The sequence below is a fragment of the Crocodylus siamensis genome, chromosome 2 (genome assembly GCF_052110815.1).
Source record: "Crocodylus siamensis isolate JL-2025a chromosome 2, ASM5211081v1, whole genome shotgun sequence".
NCBI lineage: Eukaryota > Metazoa > Chordata > Crocodylia > Crocodylidae > Crocodylus > Crocodylus siamensis.
The window spans coordinates 294,627,914-294,651,104 of record NC_143396.1 but is presented as its reverse complement, the minus strand read 5'-3'; positions in this window follow the sequence as shown (position 1 = coordinate 294,651,104).

Here is a 23,191-nt window from a genome sequence, read left to right as displayed (position 1 = left end):
TATTAATCCCCACAAGAGACTTGCTTACCGTTGCCAATCATGTCTGATGACTGCACCTAATCAGGCTCCTCTTCTCATTTCTTCCCTGCATTGGCCCTTTACCCCATGTCCGACGTCTCTACAGCACACTCCTCTCCCTGCCCCACCTCCCATGCTCTTCCCTCTTTGCTCTTCCACTCCTGCAAACATTTCCCTTCTGTCAACCTCCCCAGGCTCTTTCATCTGCCAGTAATAACTTGTTCCCTTTCCACACACTGCCCTCCAGTGACCTCCTCCTGCCTCCAGTTGTAGACCGCACAGACGAGGAGGAGAAAGGGAGCTCGAAGATAGCCCAGTGCGTTTATGGCTTTGTCTCGTGGCCACCCCCAGGAGCTAATGGCCCTCGAGCACGTTGTTCCCATTGCAACACAGGCTCGGGTGGCCCGGACAGGGTGGCTGCCTGCAAGACAAGAAATCCCAGTCCTCCTCTTTGTCTGTGCGGGATCCAGAGGGCTGGCCCCACTTTCCCTTGGGGAAATGTTGATGAAGGCAGAAGAATGAGGGCACGTATTAGACATACGACATGTGTTAGACATAATATGTTAGACATACAAGGAACTGGCTGACAATCCTGCCGGTCTGCCCACATCCTGCCCCCTCCCTGGTTTACCACTACAACCCCATGGAATAAGTCCGCACGTTTATTTGAATTCATTTATTCTCACCCTGCAGAGGGGATGTCTTTTGAATCCAGAGTATGTCTCCCTCAAATTCTAATCCATTATCTTTGGTTTTTTACCTTCGGGCACATCTGGATACATCTGGCACCGCGACCTCAGAAATTTAGAGGATGCGAGCTCTGAAATACCTTTTGCATTATTTTTTTCTCAGTTATGTTTGACTCTAAAGCCAGAGTCCTTTTTCTATGCGAAATAAGTCTCTGTAATAATGGATGGAGAAAATATTTGCAATATACTTATGAGTTAAATTATTACAAGCAGGGCCCACGTAGCCACGCAGGCAGGCAGCACAGGCCAGCAAAAACACCGCTACTGGCAGGAAGGCAATGTGTGCACTTGGCCTGAAGCTGCCATTGCCCAGGATGTCCCATCTCAAAAAAATTTAGCTTCATCCTCTTGGGCCTCATTCTTTCTCCCACCCACTCCCCCAGGCCCAGAGCATCCCAGACCCCTGACCCCTGCATTTCAGCTGCTGCCCAAAGAGACTGTGGGTCCAGCCTTGCCCTCCCTGCGCACCCATGGCCAGGTGGCAAGCAGCCAGGCAAGGACTTTTGCCTCCTTTTGTCCCCAGTCCTCCTCCCCTTGGGCTGCAGAGGGGCTGGGAGGAAGGGAGCTGCGCTGCTTGTGGGACTTGAGAGTTTGCTTCTGCAAATCATGCAGGGAGAGGCAGTGCTAGGACAGGAGTCTGTGCACCGCCCCCCTACCCATGGGAGGGAAGGCAGCAAAATTTCAAAAATGCATTTATATATGCAAACACCCCCAGAATACCTACACACATCTGTACTGGGTTATCAATATTTATTTCTATGGACCATATGGAGCAATAAGCACAGGCCTACAGGCAAATAATATGCAGTCAGCCAAATAACACAATTCTAAAGAAAACCCTACTTTCCAGGCATAGAAATATATATATATTAGTTGCACTATATATATAGTGCAACTAAAGAAAAAATCTTATATTGAATAGACCTGGAGGTTTCTTCAGAATACATACTAGCAGAAGATAATAAAGTATAATTTTGCTATATCTGTGTTTATATACACCTATGCAGAGCAATGCATATGTAAGACATATAATTTATATGTCACTTTTCGATTCAACAGATGTTGGACTTGTTTAATGTAAAGAAATCATGACATAATTACAGTGTTTCTACAGCTAAATCATGGGGAAAACACTATATACTAGTCTTATAGGTGTTTAAAAGTCATTGCTAATGCTTGGATATATAAAGTCTAGTTATTTCTGCTAACTAATTTTCTTCATCCCCTGCTAATTATTCTTCCTACACTGAACAGCTGTGTCTAATAACTACATTTACTTCAGTTTATATATACACCCACTAAAATGTTAAATAAAAATAATATCAGAAGTAGTTATGTAGGAGGAAGTTGCCCCGATTACAAGCAATTAAATATGAAAGATTTCCTCCACAACTAGAAGGACATTCGAAACACTGAAGACTCCTCCATCGCTCTGAATACAAGCTGAGCTGCCCACGGCTCCCAAAGCCAGGGGCGTTATGCAGTCCACCACGGACTTAGCTCCAGATCCTAAAACGTCTTCAGGTGACCGACAAAGGGTGCAGCCACAGGACCACGTCATGCTGGTATGATTTCTCTTCCTACAACTAGAAATCTTGAGTGGACGCATGTAATCCTACTTTTCTCATGCAAGTTTGGCTAAGCCTATGTTCTATAATGGTAATTCTGCAAATTATTTTTCTTCGTGCCCACATTCGTGCACATGTCTGCAGGTTTGGGGGATACTTGCGCCTGTTTTGCTGTTTGGGGGCCTGGGTTTTACTGTCCGAGGTTGAAGGATGCAATTGGAAAGATCAGGTGGACCAGATGGTGTGGCCCTCACTTCCCAAGTCATGAAGTTTTGTGACTTGTTGGCTGGTGTAGGCGCTAGTGCCACCAAAGGACAGCCCTGGGTGATTTCCCTTCCAGCTGAGGGGGCTAAACAGCAGCTCCCCTGGGCTGGCTTGTCGGCAGCTGAAACCGAACTGTTTGGGGTTTCAGTTCGTGTTTCCTTGGTCAGGTTTTCTTTAAGATTGTGCGTTTGTTCCTTTTCTCCTTTGGCTGACCCCGTGTCAGCTGAACGTAGCTTGCGAGTAGAGAAATGTGTTCACTTTACTTTTCCCAGGTTTCTGGGTGGGGGTCGAGCCCGAGTGGGAAAGTTTGTGTTAAACCCCTAAATTCCAGCCCAGCGCTTGTTCCTGCCATCCGGTGCCCTGCAGAAGGGTACTCGCACGACTGACCCTCCTTCATAGGCATACTCCACTTACTCCAGGGTGTAGTTACCCTTGGAAGTTAAATCTGCCTATGGCTCATGCTGCAGTCAATCCAATCCCTGAACAGCCCTTTGCTCCATGCAGCCAGGCTATTACTGGCTGTCCTGCCACTTATTGGAAAAGGAATATAATAGCATCTGCTATGAGTAACTCCCTTGGGAGAGCTGGGCCTCTGTCTTCACACACCAATGTAATGTGCATCCATGTAAAAAGCCAGCGTCTGCTACACCCATGTTAATGTGCCATGTATCTGTAACCCCTCCGAAATCCAGATGGAACTTGGATCCAAGTCAGCGCCGCTGCTGCCTCCACGCCAGACCCCTGGCCTGGACCTGCAACCCCTGAAGTGCAAAGGTCTTGCCCCAACAGCTCCCCACACAAGCAATGGCAACAGTGGTGCCCACCAGCCTCGGGGTCAGAGCACCTACAAGGAAATCAGGGGCCCGGGTTGTAGGCCATAAACAATCCTGGCAGCAGGACTTCAAACCAAGTTCTCCTCCATCACGAGTGCCTGTCTTACCCCTCTAGAGTCACGCTCTCTCCTTCAGGCCCCGTGAATCCTGCACTCTTGGCCTCTCCCAGACAGCCAGCTTCAAGAGACAGGCCCCTCTTGGTCAGGATGCCATCCCGGGAAGCAGGAGAAATGGGCTGGAAACCCTTCAGAGGAAGGTGGGCCTAGCCCCCAGGTCAAGTTGTCAGGTTGTCTGCGGCTCGCACTGTTCTAGCCAAGGTGCATTTATTAGGTGACGTAGAAGAGTTTCAATAAATAGTTGCTGGGTCTGGTTAACCGAAAAACAACAGACGTATGTTGTTAAGCAGGGTCTGGCTGATGGCAAATCAGATATGATTTGCTAGAAAGCTGCAGGAGTTGCAGAGGCATAGAAGAGAGCTGAAGATGAGACCGCACAGGAGGGGAACGCCCATCCGCACGTGGTTTGCTCATCAAGCCTGTTGAGTTCACCAGCTGAAGTGAGGTACACTCACATCAACCAGATGGGCAGCTAACAAGCTGTCGGGTAGTACGTAACAAGATTACCCAGTGCCTTTTATTGGTTGTGTGTAGTTATCTGCTCAGGAAAGAGTTTGAAAGAAGTCTCACAGGTTCAGAGTATTGTGCCAAGGAGCTCCAAATTCCCCAAAGTCTGGTCATACTCCTGGCATCCTGGATAAAAGGAAAACCCATCTGGATTCAAAAGAGAGGGGGGAGTAAGGACCTGAGAGAGCCGGGGTTCCTACACATCTCTTGCACTGGAGACTGTCAGATAGGAGCGTGGAGAGAGGTAAATGTCTCCTAACTGGGTGCATTTACATGAGACGTTTACTAGCTCCACAGTAAACATCTTGGCATCTACACGTGCAGCACTATTTAGAGTGGATTAAATGAATTTACTCCATTGCAGGGTAGTATTGGTATATCAGTACTTCAGTGCAGGGCTGCCTGCCGGCTAGCCGCACTCTGGAGCACCCCCATGCCCCAGCCAGCCCCTCCGCAGCACATTGAGCTGAGAAGAGCAGTCCTGGCCTAGCGGGCTGACCCCCCGGGACCCCTGCCGGACGGGGCCACACCACCCCCCGCTCACCGCTGGGCCCAGGAGTCTTGTGTAAACACTGCGCCCAGGAGCAATATACACCAGAGTTTCTTGTTGCACGCTAACAGAACGTGTAGACATGCCCACTGAGACTCATAACCCCTACGGCCACTTATATTTGAAAGTATGCTTGAAACCACAGTGGCCCATTCTGGAAAAGGGGGCAATTAGGCTTGGCCACAGAATGGGAGAGGAATGTAAAACTTTAGCAAAAACTTAGCCAGGGAAAGAAAAAAAGGCAGCATTGTGATGAGACTTTTAACAGTAGGAAAATTTACTGTTGGAAAGAAATCAATTCCTGGAACAGGAAGAAGAAAGGTCAGAGGCTACGATCAAAGAGTCAGAGGAGGAGCAGAGAAAACCAGTAAGTTGCCCCATGGCTTTAGGAGGGAGGAGCACGGCAGACAGAGAGCAAATGAGAGCACTGCAGAACGCCTGTGACCGCTGGGAACAGCGGGACAGCGGCACGACAGGAGAGCTGGAGGAAATAAAGAGACCGCTCACAGGCATAATAATAGTAGGAACGTTAGCGTTGGAAGCAATGTCACCAGAACATGTTGAAGGGGGGACAGAAGAAAGCAGTGAAGTAGGCAGAGACACTAGGAAGCCAGGTGGGCAAAGTAAACTACTTACACACGCACATAATTTAAGAGACAAGTTAACTAAAGATTATAGTGTTAATTGAGGGTGTCGAGCATTTTGTCTGGGGCATCTGTTGCAATGATTACAGCAGGCAATGTAAGCAACTATTAGAGATCAAAATGAGATGGCTAAACACATTAAACATCCAAGCAGCGAGCATTGTGCAGATGGAAAAAGTTGGTGACTAGACCGGGATCTGAAGCTGTTTAAAAGAGCTGTAACTGCTATTCAGTCTGACAGCACCTGGGATGGACCGCATCAGGAGAGTGGATGGGAAGAGGATAACCACAGCTGTGATGATGCTGATCTCTATCCTTATTATGACTCCAAGGACGATATTGCTCATTCAACCCGTGGTCGAGGTCATGACTGAGGCTAACGGCTCCATTAACAACCACTACACATCACAAAAGACAGCACCTGGGGGCCAGGGGAATAGATGGGGGTCCAGCCAGCAACACTCAAAATGTGAGAGGTTAGAACAATTACTGAAACTACGAGCTACAGCCAAGAGGATTTCAAAGCTGCAGCCCAAGTCCTGGGAACAGCAGGCCCAGCTAATGTGTGGGTGTGGTTTCCGTGAGTGTTTGGATGGCAGAGACGACATGAATAAGACCCAAAGATTTAGGAAAGTTATTCCATCAGCCCTTACCAAACTCTCTAATGCACCAGTGACCCACCCCAAGTGGGACAAAGAAAGATCTTAATCAAACGTACATGATGGCAGCTAACATCCCTATCACCTGGTTCCTCTTCTAATGCAGGTAAGAAGGACAGTGGAGGAAAACAAACAACTACTACTGATAGCAAATTCCCTCAGAAATGTGGGAATGCCACTGCTACCGGCGCTGTGGTGGAGCAGGTGCTGGCAAGACGGGGCATTCTCTAGAAAGTAGCTTCAGTCCCGACAACGGTAATGTAAGTATAACGTCACATACCCAGTTATTACATTGCGGAGTAATCATTCATAACGCAGGGTTGGTCACCAAAAATCATAATGCATGGGCAATTCCCCCAATTTCTGCTAACGATTCTCAGTGGCAAACAGCGTAGCTGAGCGGCTGTGTGTTTGTTAAGAGACGGGTCAGTGCTTGCAGACAGCAGTGCATGTTTGCCTCTTAATCACCGTGATTTTGCTCTCCACCCTATTAGCAGGTTTAATAATCGATCCATTGGAGTATCTACCAGACAGAGGCAATTTTGCTTGTTCACAGAAATCCCAATAAACACCCTGACTTTCCTGCTGGAGACAGGACACTTCCTTGTGCGCCTAATGTCTCTGCCATCCAGATGGGTTTGCTTCCATGTTACTGCACTTCTGCTGATGGTGTTAACCAAGCATGACAGCATGCACCTCCAATGTAATTTCCTTCGGTCTGTGCTTGAATTGGGACCATCAGCTGAACAGATGCAAAGCACCAGCAACAAGAGATGAAAGATTTACAAAAAAAAAACCCTGCCAAGAGCGTGTTTTCACAAGAGTGATGCACAACAACCAAAAGGAGATGTGAGTGTACAACAAAGCGAAAGAGGACACAACTCACTCTTGGTGGGAGGTCTTGCTGGGATGGTACACTACCCTGCCATGGCGTTGTTTATAGCCTGAGTTGTGGATCTTCTGATACTCATGGCTTCGTGTGTTGTTGGATGAAAAATCTTCTAAGCCAACACATTAGTGCAGTATGGCATCCAAATACAGTAGCTGCTCCTTTCTACAGCTTGGACATTGGTGTATATCATGCCCATGAAGGTCCGTGATGGGGATGCCACCCACAAGCGATGCAGGATAGCACGGCTGCTATAAGACTCTGGGCTTTACAGGTGGGGGATGCCATTCGACTTTCGTGGCGAGTTCTCATGGCATCAAGGTGTGGACTGAAGCCCAGATTTACCGGTTGAGCTGTCTTCTGTCTGTAGTTTGCTGACAGCAAACCAGATGTGATTTTTGGAGCAGCAGCAGGACCCCACAGGGCATAAAAATTGTCTCCTTATAGGAGAGGGGTTGCAGTGAGGGAGAGTTTGATAGCCTGATAGTTAAGGAAAGCTTGGAACTGAGTGGGAGTTTGAGACTTGCTATCTCAACAATCACTATGGTTACAAAATATCTGACCTCTATTCTCCTAGGATGTGATGCCATTGGGCAAAAGATTGGGTAAAAGATGGGTAAGGGCACTACCATTTGTTGTGTTCAAGAGCGAATGTGGGTCCTGGGCTTTGTCAATTAGTTGTCGTGATTCAGGTAGGAGCCTTCCTCTGAGCAGTCTGGGTTGCAAGATGATGGCGGCACCTCCATGACCATTGAGTCAGATATCGTGCTCCAAGAGGGAGAAGGGCTAGGGACATTAGTTACGCATAAACTGGTTTAAGTGAACACAAACTGGTTTAAACCTGTAACAGACCAGAAGCTCAGTGCACATAAACCAGTTGCAAAATGGCTGAAACTGGTTTAAGATAAACTTGGTTGAATGTAATATCAGACCTAACTGATTTGGGTCAAACCAGTTTATGGAACGTCTGTCCCAGACCCCTTCCTGATTTAAGTTAAATCAAAGTCCTCCAGCATCCCAGCATGCTTTGCAGTCCCAAGTTGGGCTGTGCTGTGCCATCTGCTGCAGAGAGCAGGGCTGGCCCCAGCCCTCTGCTCCCCAGCTGGAGCAGTGAGGGATGGCTGACAAGGGCATGGAGGGGAGGCAAGCCCGCTTGGGGATGCAGCCCAGCCTACAGGGAGGAGCGGACTGCCTTCCCCCAGACAAACCCCAGCTAGGGTCTGGCGCCAGGGAGGGGGGTTCAATGCCCTTTCCCCCACTCAAACTTACTGCTGGCTGCAACTGGGGACTACAAATCCCAGAGGCACCTGGAAGCAGGAAGAGGAAGTGATGAGCAACCCTGCAGAGTCCTGCAGCTGTCATTCTGGACTGCAAATCTCAGAGACCTCGGGGGCAGCAAGAAGAGGAAGTGAGCACGCAGCCAGAGAGCTGTGCTGTAGCGCCCTCCAGCTTCTGGCTTGAGCCAATGCAGGCATGTAGGTGCATTTCCTGAAGCAAAGGTAAATGTCTGTTCACTTCTGTTTCAATTTAATTTGTGCAGATTAGAGTAAACTGCAAAGACCGAATTGATTCAGCCTTGGCCTTTTTGACTGTCTGTACCTAGCCAAGCATCTCGGACGTGTGCCCATGCCTGGAAACTCAATATTGTAGCCTGCCAATCAGAAACCAATTCGATCCTGGCGTGATATAGTGGCAGTTGCTCACTACAACATCAGTCCCACAAACAGTTTGCCATTTTGCCTGGATAAAATTATGCCTCTATCTCAGGGATTACAGGGCTGGGGCCAAATGACCTGTGCTGTTGGAAGTGCTGGCTGGTTGTCAGAAAGACCATGCAGCATCTGGGCTCCCCAGAGAGGATTCTGGCTGATCCCATTAGAAACTCACCTGGAAAACACGATGTTTTCCTTCTCAGGAGGGTGCAGCAGCATTCGTTATGTTGCATTTCAAGAATACCTTGAAAACAGACGTTCCTATTTGCTACTGATCACAGTCCACATACAGCTTTTGTTCAATGGCCTCTTCGACATCATCTTCCCCCTGAACTGTTCTCAAAGTATAAAATGTAGCCTGTTTTGTTAAAAGAAGAGCTTATACATTTGGGTCTCTATTTTTTAATGAGCTGGATCAAACCAGAAAATGTTGGTCTCCCCCTTTCTCTTTATTTCTTTTACTGTTATCATCAAATACCAATCATATTGCTTACCACACAAGTCTTGCTGATATAACTAACACAAGTGCAAAAGCTCAGTGAACAAAGAATACAGCGTCATCACCTGGCTGTCAGTTAAAGTCATTTGCAGCCCGGTGCAGGAAGCTGACGGAGTGGGGGAGGTAACATTTTTTTAAAGAATCTGTTTCTGGCAAAAAAGAAAGTATAGCCACAGTAGAGGATCCCTTTAAGCTTGTGATCACAAAACTGAGTCAAGACACCTCTAGTGGCAAAGGTTGCACGTCCAAAGCTTACACCCATTTAAAAGATCGTTAAATCTATTGGGATTCCCAAGTTTTAGTGATAAAGCAATGGTTGTCAGTTAAAGCAATGGACTGGCAGTCAGGAGATGTGGATTCGTTCTGTAATCCTGCCACAGCCTCCCTGAAGCCTTGTGTTCACCAAGACAGGGAGTTCAAGGGACGATGCACTCGCTGTCCCCCTGGGCCACCTGCCCTCCTCACGCTTGGGCAGACCGGGAGAGAGCAGTGGGCTTGTTCCCGGGTGGTGCCCTCAGGCTCGACAGGAAGGTGACAGAGACTTGGCTTCTGTAACCTCAAGTAAGTCTTAATGAAATGACTCCACTGCTGCCAGAATTATGAAGTGACAGTAAAACCAGCTATCACTGCAGAGGACTGCAAGCAACTGCTGCACCTAACCAGGTGTTTAGAGATCAGTAAACCTTGCATCAGTAACTAGGAAAGTGATTGAAACCATCATTAAAAACAATAATAAAGCCCCAGGGCAATTATGATATGATTGACTGCTATGAGAATGGGTCACTAGTCTATTCGAATCCTTGAACCGGGTCATTGAAGGAGCAGATTAAGGAGAACTGGATGACTATCTAGACTTTCAAAGGCCTTCAAGAAGGTCCTGTATAATAGAAGCCAAGTAATTATTTGGTAGAGGTGAAGTATTACCATGCATCAAAAACTGGCCAGGAGACATAGTGGAGTTAAATGTCAGTTTTCACCTTAGCAAAAGTCAACACTGCAGACCTTATGGTTCCTTAATAGGTCAGCTTTATTTAGTTTATTTATTAATGAGCAAAAAAGGGGAAAAAACAATAGGACAGAAAAAGTTGTCAAGACAAAAATGATCAAAAAAGGGGAAGCAGCGGTGAGGCACAAACCACACAGTTATTAAGGTTAATAGGGAGGAACCCTAGGGAGACCTAAATAAATAAGGTTGCTGGGTAATACAACGGCAAATTAAATTCATTGTCAAAAATGCAAAGTAATACATATTGGAGGGGAAAAATTAACTGCACTGAACCTTGCAGAGTTCTCCGTTAACTCCAGCTTGAGAAATGCAGTGAGCCATTACCGCAAAAAGCATGATGAAGGCCTCTCCACAACATTTAGCTGCCATCAAATAAGAAAGACGTTAAAGCACACAAGGACACAGTAAGATATAATAAAAAAAGACAGTACAATACCTCTGCGGTTCAGTGGTAGACTCCTTACCTGCCATGCAGGTTTGATTCCCAGACATTTATATAACTACAGCCATAGAAGCACCAAACGTAGAGGCTTGGTCTGGCCTTTGGATTCTGCCTCAATGGCCCAAAGGGGGAATGAAGGGAAATGAGGGGCTGGAAGGGACCTCGAGAAATCATGGAGTCCAACCCCCCTGCTCTGGGCAGGAATACAGCTGAGATCAAATGATCCCAGCCTGGGTCTGTGCAGTCTCCTCCTTGGGGCTGGAGACGCACCCCTTCCTTGGGAAGACTAGCCTAGATTCAAGTCACCCTTACTGTAAAGGCATTCTTCCTTATGTCCAACCTGAAACCATCCCCCCTTAGTTTATGGCCATTGTTCCTTGTCCTCCCTTAGTGAACAGTTTCTCCCAGCTCCCAATATTCACCCCTTACATACTTATAGACAGCCACCAAGTCCCCCCTCAGTCTTGTCTTTTCCAGGCTGAGCAGTCCAAGATCCCTTAGTCTTTCCTCATAAGGTTTGTCCTCCAGGCCCTTAATCATTCGTGTGGCCCTTCTCCGGATCCTTGCAAGATTCTCCACATCTTTTTGGAAGTGCGGTGCCTAAACCTGAACACGGTTCTCCAGCTGGGCTCACCAATGCCGAGTAGAGAGGAAGCATCACTTCCTTAGCCCTGCTCACGATGCATCGGCTGATGTGTCCCAGTGTGCTATCAGCTCTGTTGACGACAGTGTTGCAGGGGTGGCTCATGTTCATCTGGTGATCGACCATCACCCCGAAGTGCTGGCCAGGACATCTCCTCCTAACCTATATGCATGTCGCTGGTTACTTCTCCCCAGATGAAGCACTTTCATTGATCCTTACTGAACTGCATCCAGTTCCTCTCCGCCCACCTTTCCAGCTCACCCAGGTCTGCTCGGATCCGCATCCTCTCCCCTAGCATGACCGCTTTTCCCCATAACTTTGTATTCTCCACAAACATAGCCAGCGTGCTTTCCATATCCTCATCTAAATCACTGATAAAGATGTTGAACAGCACGGGGCCAAGAACCAGACACCACTGGGTGCCTCCTGCCAAGGCAATACAGACCTGTCCACTATCACTCTCTGGGTTCAACCCCTTAGCCAGAGGTCTGGGTGACCTCTCATGCACACACCATGATCTGGAAGGATCGACAGTTGCCAAACCATAATGCCTGTATATAAATCACTGGTGCCGCCACTATAAAAAGAAAATTAAAAAGATATATGTTGCTTACTTAAAGTAATATATACATTAACTAATTAATAGTCTACAGGAGATAAAGCAGGCATGTCAGTTTTCCTGACTTTATAACACAAGAACAAGAGCCCGTCTAATTACATCCTCTGAGGAATACAGTCACAGGAGTCAACTGAGGCAAGGAATTTAACAAGACGTCTAAAAGGATGGTATGATTATACTGATAGCAAGAAGCCTGAGACGTAATCATTACAATTCCTGTAAGTAATATTAAACCTCATGTTCCAGATTTAAGCTAACCTCTAATAATTTCAGACTAGAAATTAGAGCTAAAGCAAATTACCCATCATCTGCCCACTACAGGGATTTTGTCACCCTGTAACCTTCCTTTGAAAAATCTGATGTACTGTCAGCAACCAGATAGTGTACCAGATGATTTTTATCTCACCATCACCACGTCTAATTTGGTATGGAAACTCTATGTTCCTATGATCCTAAATCACCTAAGCACTCTTTACCTCATTTCCCCATTTGTCAACTAAAGACATCAATATTCCCGTTGACTGCTGAGATCTTCCACACTTTTCCTTCCTTGTTTATGAATATTGTACGTTCGAGAACACCGGAAGGTAAAGCTGCCTCTTACTCAGTCTAAGTTCAGCGTCTAGCACAAAAGACAGATGCTCTCATTTTGGAGCATTCTGGTGTTACTGGAATACAGATGATTTTACAGGGAGTCTGTCTAAAAACTATGAATAGTCTTTCATACCAAAAGGAACTTTTTAAGTGCATTCACTGGACTTCAGAACTGTGCAAGTCAGGCCGACAGAAATACATTTACGCTGATTTGCACCTCCAGTTCGTGTCTCAAACTGGTAATTGTGCCCACAGGGAACTGAGCTTTTTGAAAAATGGTAGCTCTTTATAAATAGAATCCATAATGGGAAAATGTGTGCGCCTCTATTGAACGGTCTATGTGAATAAAGTACACATGTGTTGATGTGGTGTACCTAGAAGAATACGCCATCTGTTTCTTGACAACATATTTCTGTGAGTATAATGATTAGCGATGGGTCAAAGTAGAGGAAATTTTCCATTTAATTTTCTTCCATGTCGAGGAATTTAGAATGAACGTTAGAAATGTCAAGCGGCAAAGGCTCTGGAGACCATCTGGTGCAAGCCTTTGCATTGGTGCAGGATCAAGTACCAAGACCATTCCTGATAGATGTTTATGAAACCTGCTCGTAAAATCCTCCGGTGAATAGGATTTGTAATACCTGCTGGCAGCCTGCTGCAGTATTTCATCATCCTTTTAGTTGAAAAGTTTTTTCTGAAGAGCCAACTTAAATCGTTACTGCAAATTGAACTCACTCCTTCTTCTCTCTCCCCCAGTGGACAGGAAGAACCATCACCATTCTCTTTATGACAACCTTTTATGTATTGGAAAACTTTTATCATGTCTTCTTTCAGTCATCTCTTTTTTCAGACTGAACAAACAATCCCCAAGGAATTTTCCCAATAGGTTGTGTTTTGCTGCTCTCGTTTTGACTCTCTCTAATTTATCAATATCTGCCTTAGCGTGCTTCCCAGCAGCACTGGGTGGAGCAAGAACCTTGGGTCTTGTACACAGCCCATCTGCTAATACATCGCCAAATAAAATCTGACTTTTTTTTTTTTTTTTTTTTTTTTTTTTTTTTTTTGGCGCAACAGCACCGCATTAGTGTTTCCCATTTACCTGGTGATCCACTATAACCACCAGATCCTTTTCTGCCATATTGCCATCTAGCCAGATATTTCTATTTTGGATTTCTTTCCACATTCAGCACTTAGCGGTTGTCTTTACTGAACTTCACGTTGTGCATTTCAGACCATTTCTTCATAGACAATTCAGGCTGGAAGGGACTGCAGGAGGTCACGTCTAGTCCAACCCCCCGCTCAAAGCAGGACCAGCCCCAGCTACGTCATCCCAGCCACACTGTCAAGATCATTTTGAACTTGAACTCTTTCCTCCAGGCTCCTTGCAACCCCTCCTAGTTTGTTTTCATCCACAGATTTAAAGCGTGCACTCCATCCCATCATCCAAATCCATTCATGAAAATACTGCATAGCACCAGCCCCCTGAAGGTCACCCCTTACAACGCTGCCCAGCTTGTAGAGTAAACCACTCTCAACTGCTCTTTCTCTGCTCTTGGAGACTGGTTTTTCAATTTGTTTGGTCTGGACCAGAGTTCCCCATCTTTGTAAAGATGTCATGTGGAAGAGTGTCAAAAGCCTTTCTAAAGTCCACATATATCAAATGTTACAACTCCCACTTATCCACTCTGTTAAAGAAAGAAATGAGATTGGCTGGACATAATTTGTTGTTGCGCCTTGATTTTTTTTTTTTTTTTTAAATGATTTTTTCTTTGTTTCCAAAAAGAGAAGTATCAAAACATTAAAAGTAGAGGGGAGTCATGCTGGGATTTAGGTTTTCGTCTTGATAACCATGGCCATCTCTCCTCATCTTTCTTGTTACAACACTCCTCAACTCTGGAGCCCTGCGTAGCTCCCTGCACCTGCACTGCATGTAGCCATTTGGCTCCCAAAATATTGACTCCTTTAAGAGTCAATTAGACATTTATTTTGCTGGGAACCTGTGACCCCAGCTGAGGCAGGGGCTGGACTCGATGATCTCCCGAGGTCCCTTCCAGCCCTGATGTCTATGAAATCTGTGAAATATAAAAAGCCAGTCACCAGGGCTCAGGGAGCGTCAGTCAGATTGCCGCTGCCAATCTCGTGTCAGCTCCCTGGATTTGTTCTGCTGTCGCTTGAAAAGTGCTAATCTCTCCTGCTGTACTTCAGCTGGCTACCAGCAGTTGTGACACTATCCCAAATCTGGTTATATCTGATGTTTTCTTACAGTTCCACCTTGTGCAGAACAAAGCAACGGGGTGATAATCTTGCCTTGTGATTTTTAAAAAGGCACACTTCTGGATTTTGGGGCTGCAAAGAAAAGCTTGAAAATATGAACTGAGGACAATGTCATCCATTACATGCATGGCCTCGAGACGGACAAAAAGGCTACGGGTTTATGCAGAATACGTACTTGCCTGAAATCAATGTGAACGTTAACTACAGGAACTCATTAACTACAGGTACAGAGCGAGCTATACGTCTTGTGCCTCATTAAGGTGTCTTGCCTGATTCCTCAGAGAGCATTATGCCTCACATTGGCAGCTTTAACACAGGTAGGACTTATTCTGTTCAAGGCTGCTCTAGAGGCCTTCATACTGACAATTTCTAGCCGGTTACACTAATTAAGCATTTAAACAGAGCACAGTTACGTTAGGACGTATATAAAGAGCCAACGAGTCCTTATGCACTTAATCTGTTTGAGAGCATAGCTGATATGCAGCTAATCGATGCTTGTCACAATCAAACACCAATAAGCAAAAAGAATCATAACCAATGTCCAATTATACACTTATCTGATATGCATAAATGAAGTACAGTATATAGGCTAAAACCACAGAAATCTGAAAGTCCTGCGACTGAAATAAAAAAAAAAAAAGCAAAATTTACAGTTTGAAAAATATCCTGATTTTCAATTTTAAGATTTTTGTCGGATCTGATTCATGATTGGTTGAATGTTTGGTGCAGGCACTGCCTGCAATTGCACCCCACCTTCCTTACAATCTGTTAGTAGCCTCAAGTATCAAACAAACAGTTTCAGGATGAAGCACTGAAACGTTTGGGAATGGACTCAACAAGTCACACGCACTCGGTAGAGTCAGTCTCTTCTACCTGTGTACTAGGATGTGATCACATCAGCAGTGCGGCTAAATACCATATACTGTGCAAAAGACAGCTGTGCCTCTACCTTTTTCAAAAAGAAACCTTCAGAAAATGAAACTTTTTGTCAGAGAGAGAGATTACACATGCAGCTGCATCCACCAATTTCCTTACGCACGGAAGCGGAAACTAGGCAAACCTTCACTACAGGCAATTAGAACTAGGTGAAAAACAGATGTTTTCAGTCCCACGGCAATTTTGTCAGTTCGAAAATAATTTATTCTGGTTCGTATTGAAAACAAAGTTCAAGAGTTTTGGCAAGTCTAAATTCAATAAATAAATAAATAAATGGGGTTGTTTCAAGTGTTTCATGTAGACAAACAAACATTGTGCTTAGCTTCCATTCAAAGCTGTTTTAATGTTATTGAACTGTTAAATAAAACAGGAAGCAATTTTACAATAAAAATTCATTGCAAAGTGAAAAAACCCCAAATGTTTCATTTTGAAAATATTGAAACAAGGCATTTCAATAATAATAATAATAATATCCAAAACAAAAACAAAAAAAAAAATCTGTAAAATCAACGTGTATTCGTGAAATGTACTGTACCGGGGCTGCTGACTGCATTTTCCACTAAAAAAGTGACATACCAAAAAATTTAGCTCAGCAGCAAAGCCTGATCTGCTCCTAATATCCACTCGAGATCTCTCTAGTGAGGGGGTGCAGTTCCACAGCAGCCTCCCAGGAACCGGATGGCTCCGTACCTCTGTATCGCAAGGGTTGCTTGGCCCAGATGGGCCCATGTTTCCTCTGAAGCCCCCCAACTGGGATACAAGTCAGAGACCTCTGGGAGGCCTGTGGTAAAGCAATGGGATTGGGGACCCTTACCATGGTCTCCATCAGCAGCACACCTGTTGCATCTGGAGGCCTCCACCTGCAGCCCAGGAGACAGCTGAGCTCCGCTGTCAGAAGTGTGGTTGCTCTATCATCTGATGTATCCATCTGCCATCACTTCCCCCAAGCATGTGGTGGTGGTGGTGGTTGTGAAGGAACTGGCTCTTGCGATGCCACCCATCTCATTTTCTGTCTGTAGACAGTGGATTAGGTGTCCCTACTATGCAGCATTGCCAACTCCTGCAAGCAGAGATTCACCAAATAATGCTCAAAAAGTCATCAAGTGTCACTAGAGAGATGTACATCAGAGGTCTACCAAGACCTGCTAGAAAGGTCATAAAAACGTCACAACACAACTTACCCTTCTTGCATATAATAAACTCGTGATACAGCTGCCTTTATGTACATATTTTACTAGGAACGCCCCAACATCACTAGGGACCCCTATCACCTGGATGAGGGAGAAGAGATTGATGTCATATATCTTGACTTCAAAAAAGCTTTTGATCTGGTATCCCATGATCACCTCTTGGCCAAACTGCCCAGTTGTGGCCTTGGCTCCACCACGATCCGCTGGCTGGGAAATTGGCTCCGTGGTCGGACCCAGAGGGTTGTGATTGATGGCAGTCACTCATCGTGGTGCCCTGTGACCAGTGGGGTCCCTCAAGGCTCTGTCCTGGGACCCATCCTGTTCAACATCTTCATTAATGATGTGGACGTTGGAGTCAGGAGTGGACTAGCCAAGTTCGCCGACACCAAACTTTAGAGCAAAGCATCCACGCCAGAAGATCGGCGAGTGATCCAGGCTGACCTGGACAAGCTCAGCAAATGGGCAGACGAGAACCTCATGGTGTTTAACACCGATAAATGCAAGGCTCTCCACCTTGGGAGGAAAAACCTGCAGCACCCTTATAGGCTCGGCAATGCTACGTTGGTTAGCACTACAGAAGAAAGAGACTTGGGGGTCATCATTGACCACAAGATGAACATGAGCCTGCAATGCGATGCTGCGGCTAATAGAGCGACCAAAATGCTGGCTTGCATCCATAGACGCGTCTCGAGCAAATCCCGGGACGTCATTCTCCCCTTGTACTCGGCCTTGGTGAGGCCGCAGCTGGAGTACTGCGTCCAGTTTTGGGCTCCACAATTCAAAAAGGATGTGGAGAAGCTTGAGAGAGTCCAGAGGAGAGCCACGCGCATGATCAGAGGTCAGGAAAACAGATCTTACGATGAGAGGCTGAGAGCCACGGGACTCTTTAGCCTGGAAAAGCGCAGGCTCAGGGGTGATCTGATGGCCACCTATAAGTTTATCAGGGGTGACCACCAGGATGTGGGGGAACGTGTGTTCACCAGAGCGCCCCGAGGGATGACGAGGTCGAATGGTCACAAACTCCTGCAAGACCGTTTCAGGCTGGACATAAGGAAGAATTTCTTTCCTGTCCGAGCCCCCAAGGTCTGGAACAGCCTGCCAGCGGAGGTGGTTCAAGCACCTACATTGAACACCTTCAGGAGTAAATTGGATGCTTATCTTGCTGGGATCCTATGACCCCAGCTGACTTCCTGCCCTTTGGGCAGGGGGCTGGACTCGATGATCTCCCGAGGTCCCTTCCAGCCCAAACGTCTGTGAAATCTATGAAAGTCACTTCATGGAGTGACAGACTCGCTGGTGCTCTGGGGCCTAATGCCTCGCGCTTCTCACGCTTGGGCTCAGGTGGCCTATAGCCGTGCCTGGCCCCCTGACCCTCCTTCTGGGTCGCACGCCCCACTGGGCTAAATACTGCCCCACACGGGGCTGGGGTCACAAACCCCAGAACGCCGCACCTCTCCGGTGCTCTCCCACAGTGCCAGTTCTGGCACCAATCGCTGTGCCCTCCCTGGGCACCAGGGAACCACCTCCCTCTATTGGGGACCTCTCCCTTAGCCTGTCCCGATAATCACCCCTCTGGGCTGCAGTCGGGACACCCCAAACTTCAGCGCTCCCTCCAGCACTGGGAGCACCCCCACCTTACCGGGGGAGCTCCCAATGAGGCCTCCTCCGTCCCCTTATAGCCTCACCTGGGCCTCCGGTCTTACACAAACAGCCCAACAGCAACTCAAAGCCATCAGCCAGCCGGCTCTAACTCACAGTAAGCCTACCGGCCATCGCGCCACCCTGGCTCTCCTTCAAGCCTTCGTAACAGAGGCCTCTCCATCCCGTCTCAACACATCGGCGCTCAGACGTTCAGGCAGTACTGCCTTGCTCTGCTCTGTAGCAGGCTCCTGCCTCCAAGACTGCCGACAGGAACTGGCTGTGGCCTCAGCCCCTTCTGTTTATATGGGCCAGGCCCCGCCCCCGGCTGTCAGCTGACCCAATCTGTTGCCTAAGCCACCTTCAGCTGTGCTATCCTGCTGATTGGCAGCCCGGCCCTATTCCCAATGCCAGGAGCAGGCACCCCAGTGCCCTGCTAGTGTCATCTGCAAACTTGCTGCGGGGGCGCTCTGTGCCACCTTCCAGGTCATTGATGAAGATACTGGACATCGGCGGCCCTAGGACCGGGCAAGCACACTGCCTCCAGCCGTAGCAGGAAAACCTTGCCTTTCTGTGTGCCGGGGTTGCGCTTGCAACTGGGGCCCCAGCGTGATTTGTAATACTGTCTTCCACCTCTCTACCTCCTGCTGCCTGGGGGCTTCTCCTCTGCTTGCAATGTAGGAGAGAAACTTCAGGGTAGCAGGAGGCACAGAGTCAGGAAAGAGCTGCAGAGCTCCCATAACAGCATAACTCAATGCACTATTTCTAGCTACGTGGTCTTTTTAAGCTCAAGTTTCACTGTAATTATTGGATAACTAATACTTTTATATCAATGATCTCAATATATGAAGAAATTAGCACTATTTAGCATTGTGCTTGAAATGTTCCGGCTTGGGAAAAATGATTGTTTTTACCAAGTATCTTAAACCTTCTAAATATAATGACTGCACTGACTTACAGAAAGCTCTGCTTGGGTTAAGCTTTTTCTGGGAGTTAGGAAGATAGTTGAGGCTGTAAAGACATTCATAAATGCAAAAGTCTTTAAGGTGTGCATAAATCTTCATTGAAAAATAATTGGAAATGTGATATATAGGTGGAGTGCTTTGTGTTTTTCAGGTGTTCACCGTTCACTCTCCAGCTCCATTTTATAGCCTTTTTGCTGGAAGGGAATAGAAGACAGGGAGAGAGTCACGGCAATAAAAGGCAATGGATGTCAATGCTCCTATCTGAAGGGTGAGCAGAGGCTAACTGGAGTCATTTTTGCAACTAGGGTGAGCCATACATTAGTGCACGTTAAAGGTGCTATTCTCATACTGAAATTTTCCACACACTGGCAAAGAACGACTGAGACATTTTTAAAAGGACAAACTAAATCCTTTAGTTTAGTTGATTTTTCATCGTGATTTTCTGGGGTCATTCTCATGGTACTTTGGCACCTGACTCATGATATTTGATCTCTTCAGGTCAACATTATTTCTTCATATCAGAGCTATGTACCTTATTGTGATGAGACTACCTGGAGGTTGAGCAAGGGACATTGTCCCAAATCGCTGATGTATCTCTAGCCGATCCTCCAACTGCAACCTCCAGCCCACCACAGTCAATGCAGTCCTGTCCAGACTGTCTCGCTATGTGATTTCATCCATGCAACCATCTTTTTCAGACATTGGGAAAGATACCTGATTTCACTGCTGTTTGGAAGAGACAGCGATAGAAAGCTGAGTGTCATCGTTGTGCTGAAAACTTTAGGGTCCACCACGAGTTTTTAGCATAGGGTTAGGCTCCCTGCCCAGACCAACATCTCCAATGCTGGGACATCTTTCCTCTCCAAAAGAAGCTCACAATAGAGATGAAAATAGGAGCAGGAGGCACCCAAATGATACATGCCATGACCTGTCAACAGGCAGGCAAGGTTCCTTGCGGAAACCTGATATTTTTTATTAGACCAACTACATGGTTGGAAGAATTGTTCTTTGCAAACTTCTGGCACAAACGCCCTTCTTCAGTTGTAAGGAGAGTCTGCTGGTGTTTGTGTCTGAAGATGGGTGTTTGTACCCTAAAAATGGTGTTTGCACCTGAAAGCTTGTGAAGAACAATGTTTCCAACGATGTAGTTGGTCTAATAAAAGTTACCACATTTACCCAAATTGTCTTCCTATGTCCTTAGATCAACACGGCTATAACCAACCCCCATGAATTATCAACGGCAGCGTTTCCACGTTACAGCATTTCAGATTTTAGCCCTTTTTTCCCATTCTTTCTCAGTATTTTCTGTGAAAAAATGTAGAGGGAAACTTTTTATTGCTATTATTTTCATCAACAAATGATGTGAGAAAAAATCCTCCATTTTCAACCGTAAAAAGCAATCCAGCCCCTGCCTCTAATCAAATCACCTCAAAACCTCACACACAAGCCAAGCGGGTGGGTTGCCAGACTAGTAATACATCTCACGAGAGCCACCAGGATAAAAGAGCAGTTGCCCAATGCAATACCCTAGTATCTTTGAACAGGAAAGGAACAGGAGCACTTCTGTCAATGAGACCTCGTGATCTAATAGCATCTAAGACCTCTGTTCTTTATCCATCGTCAAAGCCAGCAGGATGGGCTAGTCTCTCCGCTCATGCAAGTCCGCTTCACTCCATCCAAGTCAATGGTGCTGTGATAGCACGGACGAGTGAAGAGCGTCTGGCCGCAAACCTGTCGGCTCGGAACAAAGTTTCCCATTGCAAAAAGCACGGCCAGCCAAGGAGGTATCGTACCAAGGTGTCGCCTGCACGTTGAAACTCGGTGCGTGCTGCTTTTCCCCCAGGAAGTATCGTCCGAGTCTCTTCCCCAACTTTTCTGTACTCCTCACACATTCATATAAACCACTGGTATCAGTTACTCATATATAACCTTTGTATCACTTCGAGTCACGTCTCAGAATCATTACGCTGATTATTATATCCTTACTCTAAAATTATTCAAATATCACATCACCCAGGCCGTTACAGAAACCTCTCTTTATTATCCCGGATGTAAATAAATAAATAAATAAATGCCCCTTTGGTGTTATCGTCTCGCTAGCGTCGTGTTTAGTGTGTTCAACAAAGTCATAAAAAGTAATGGACACCCTAGAATAATGATTATTTTGGAGTCCATCCAGCATGAGGGTCCTGCACAGCTCTCTGGTGACGAGCCTGGCTCCGGAGGGGTTTAGATGTTTAGTGCTGGAGATCCCCGAGCACTGGTCAAACGGAGGCTTATCCCATACCTTTCAACTATGTAAAGTAGCACCCACTGGAGGTTAAAAGAAAACGGCCAGGAAAACCCATCCGGTGTATGGACATGAGATAACTTTCCCCATGTAAGTAAGGCAAACTGGGTCAGCCGGAGCAGGGACCACATCCTCATACCAGGATACAGATAAACAACGAGGGGTAAAACGCTTCTGTTTATTCCAGGATTTTGAAGTTGCTGCCTTTCCCCAGTTACTCTATTTCAAGTCATGTAGATATTTCGATTACCTTGTTTTTAAGCAGATTTTTTATGTCTTTTGGTTGTGAACTAGGGATGTGAGCTTTCAAGGCGCTACCTCTCATCTCCAGCGAAGCATTCAGCACCTTTCAAGATCAAGCCCCGCGTATCTCTATGGCTGCCTTGATCATTATTAGCCTTTTGAATCACTACATATTAATTTCTGAAGCCTTTGTTTTGCCAGTCACATTGCTGGTAGTACAAAGGATGCAACAAACTTTCCCGGTAGGCATGCACGTTCTCCCCTCCCCACCTCTCCTTTCTCTCTGAAGAGAGCATACATGTTTTATCAAAAGCACGGCTCGCTTTCTTGCTTGTTTTTCTTCTACCCCATTTTAACAGGAAGCCGTTTGTTTTCAGGAGCATTTTCATAAACATCTCTGATCCATGTTCCTTAATTCTCATTTAAATCGACCAGGCAGAATTAAACACGAAATAAAGCACTTTCACAGCAGTACATAGTTGAAAATACTTTTCCCCCAACATAGGATGATGGGGGAAAAAGTTTATACATTCAACAATACCAGACAAAATAACCAGCAGCCATTTCATGCCAAGCAGAAAAGGTGGGGGGAAAGTAGCAAGGGCTATGAATTGAGTAACTCTAGTTGCTATGGCAACCAATCTAAATGAATATCTTATTGCAAAATTGATGATCAAAATCAGTGAAATACAAATCTGCAAACACAAAAGCCAAAGCTCCGGCTCAGAAGTAAAAACTCCGGCATACGAGAGTTTTGTTTCGTAGCAAGAGAACGGAGGGCAGGAAATTCTTGCTGCAAACGGGTACAGCAATGATATGCAAGTTGGCGATATCCCCCCATGCAGAAAGGGCACAATACACGTGTCACATATGCCCTATAAAATGCTACATTGCCGTGTATGTGTCTCTACGGGATAGCCAGGACTGCGTCTGTCTGCTCTGAAGGACCCAAACCCCCATAATATGAAGCAGATTTGGATTCCACTTCTTCCCCTTCCTGGGGAACAGCCTTAGGCCCGGCGACCACGAGGTTGAAGGAGCACACTTCCGTACGAGCCACGCAACTTAGCACCCCGTTAGCATCACTTGCGGGAGCACTGGCGTGTCAGACGACACCTCACGCTTGTTTTTATCGGGAACGACAGCCCTGTCCCGCGGGCTCCGCAGCCTGATGTGTGTCAGGAAATCACTATCCTGCTATCCCACCTTCTCCATAGGAGAGATTTCATAGATTTCATAGACATCAGGGCTGTGTTAGAAATGGAGTATTGTTATAATATTGTTAGAAATGGAGTGTTGTTAGAAATGCACAGTTTGCATCTCGTACCTGATAAGAAAGAAAC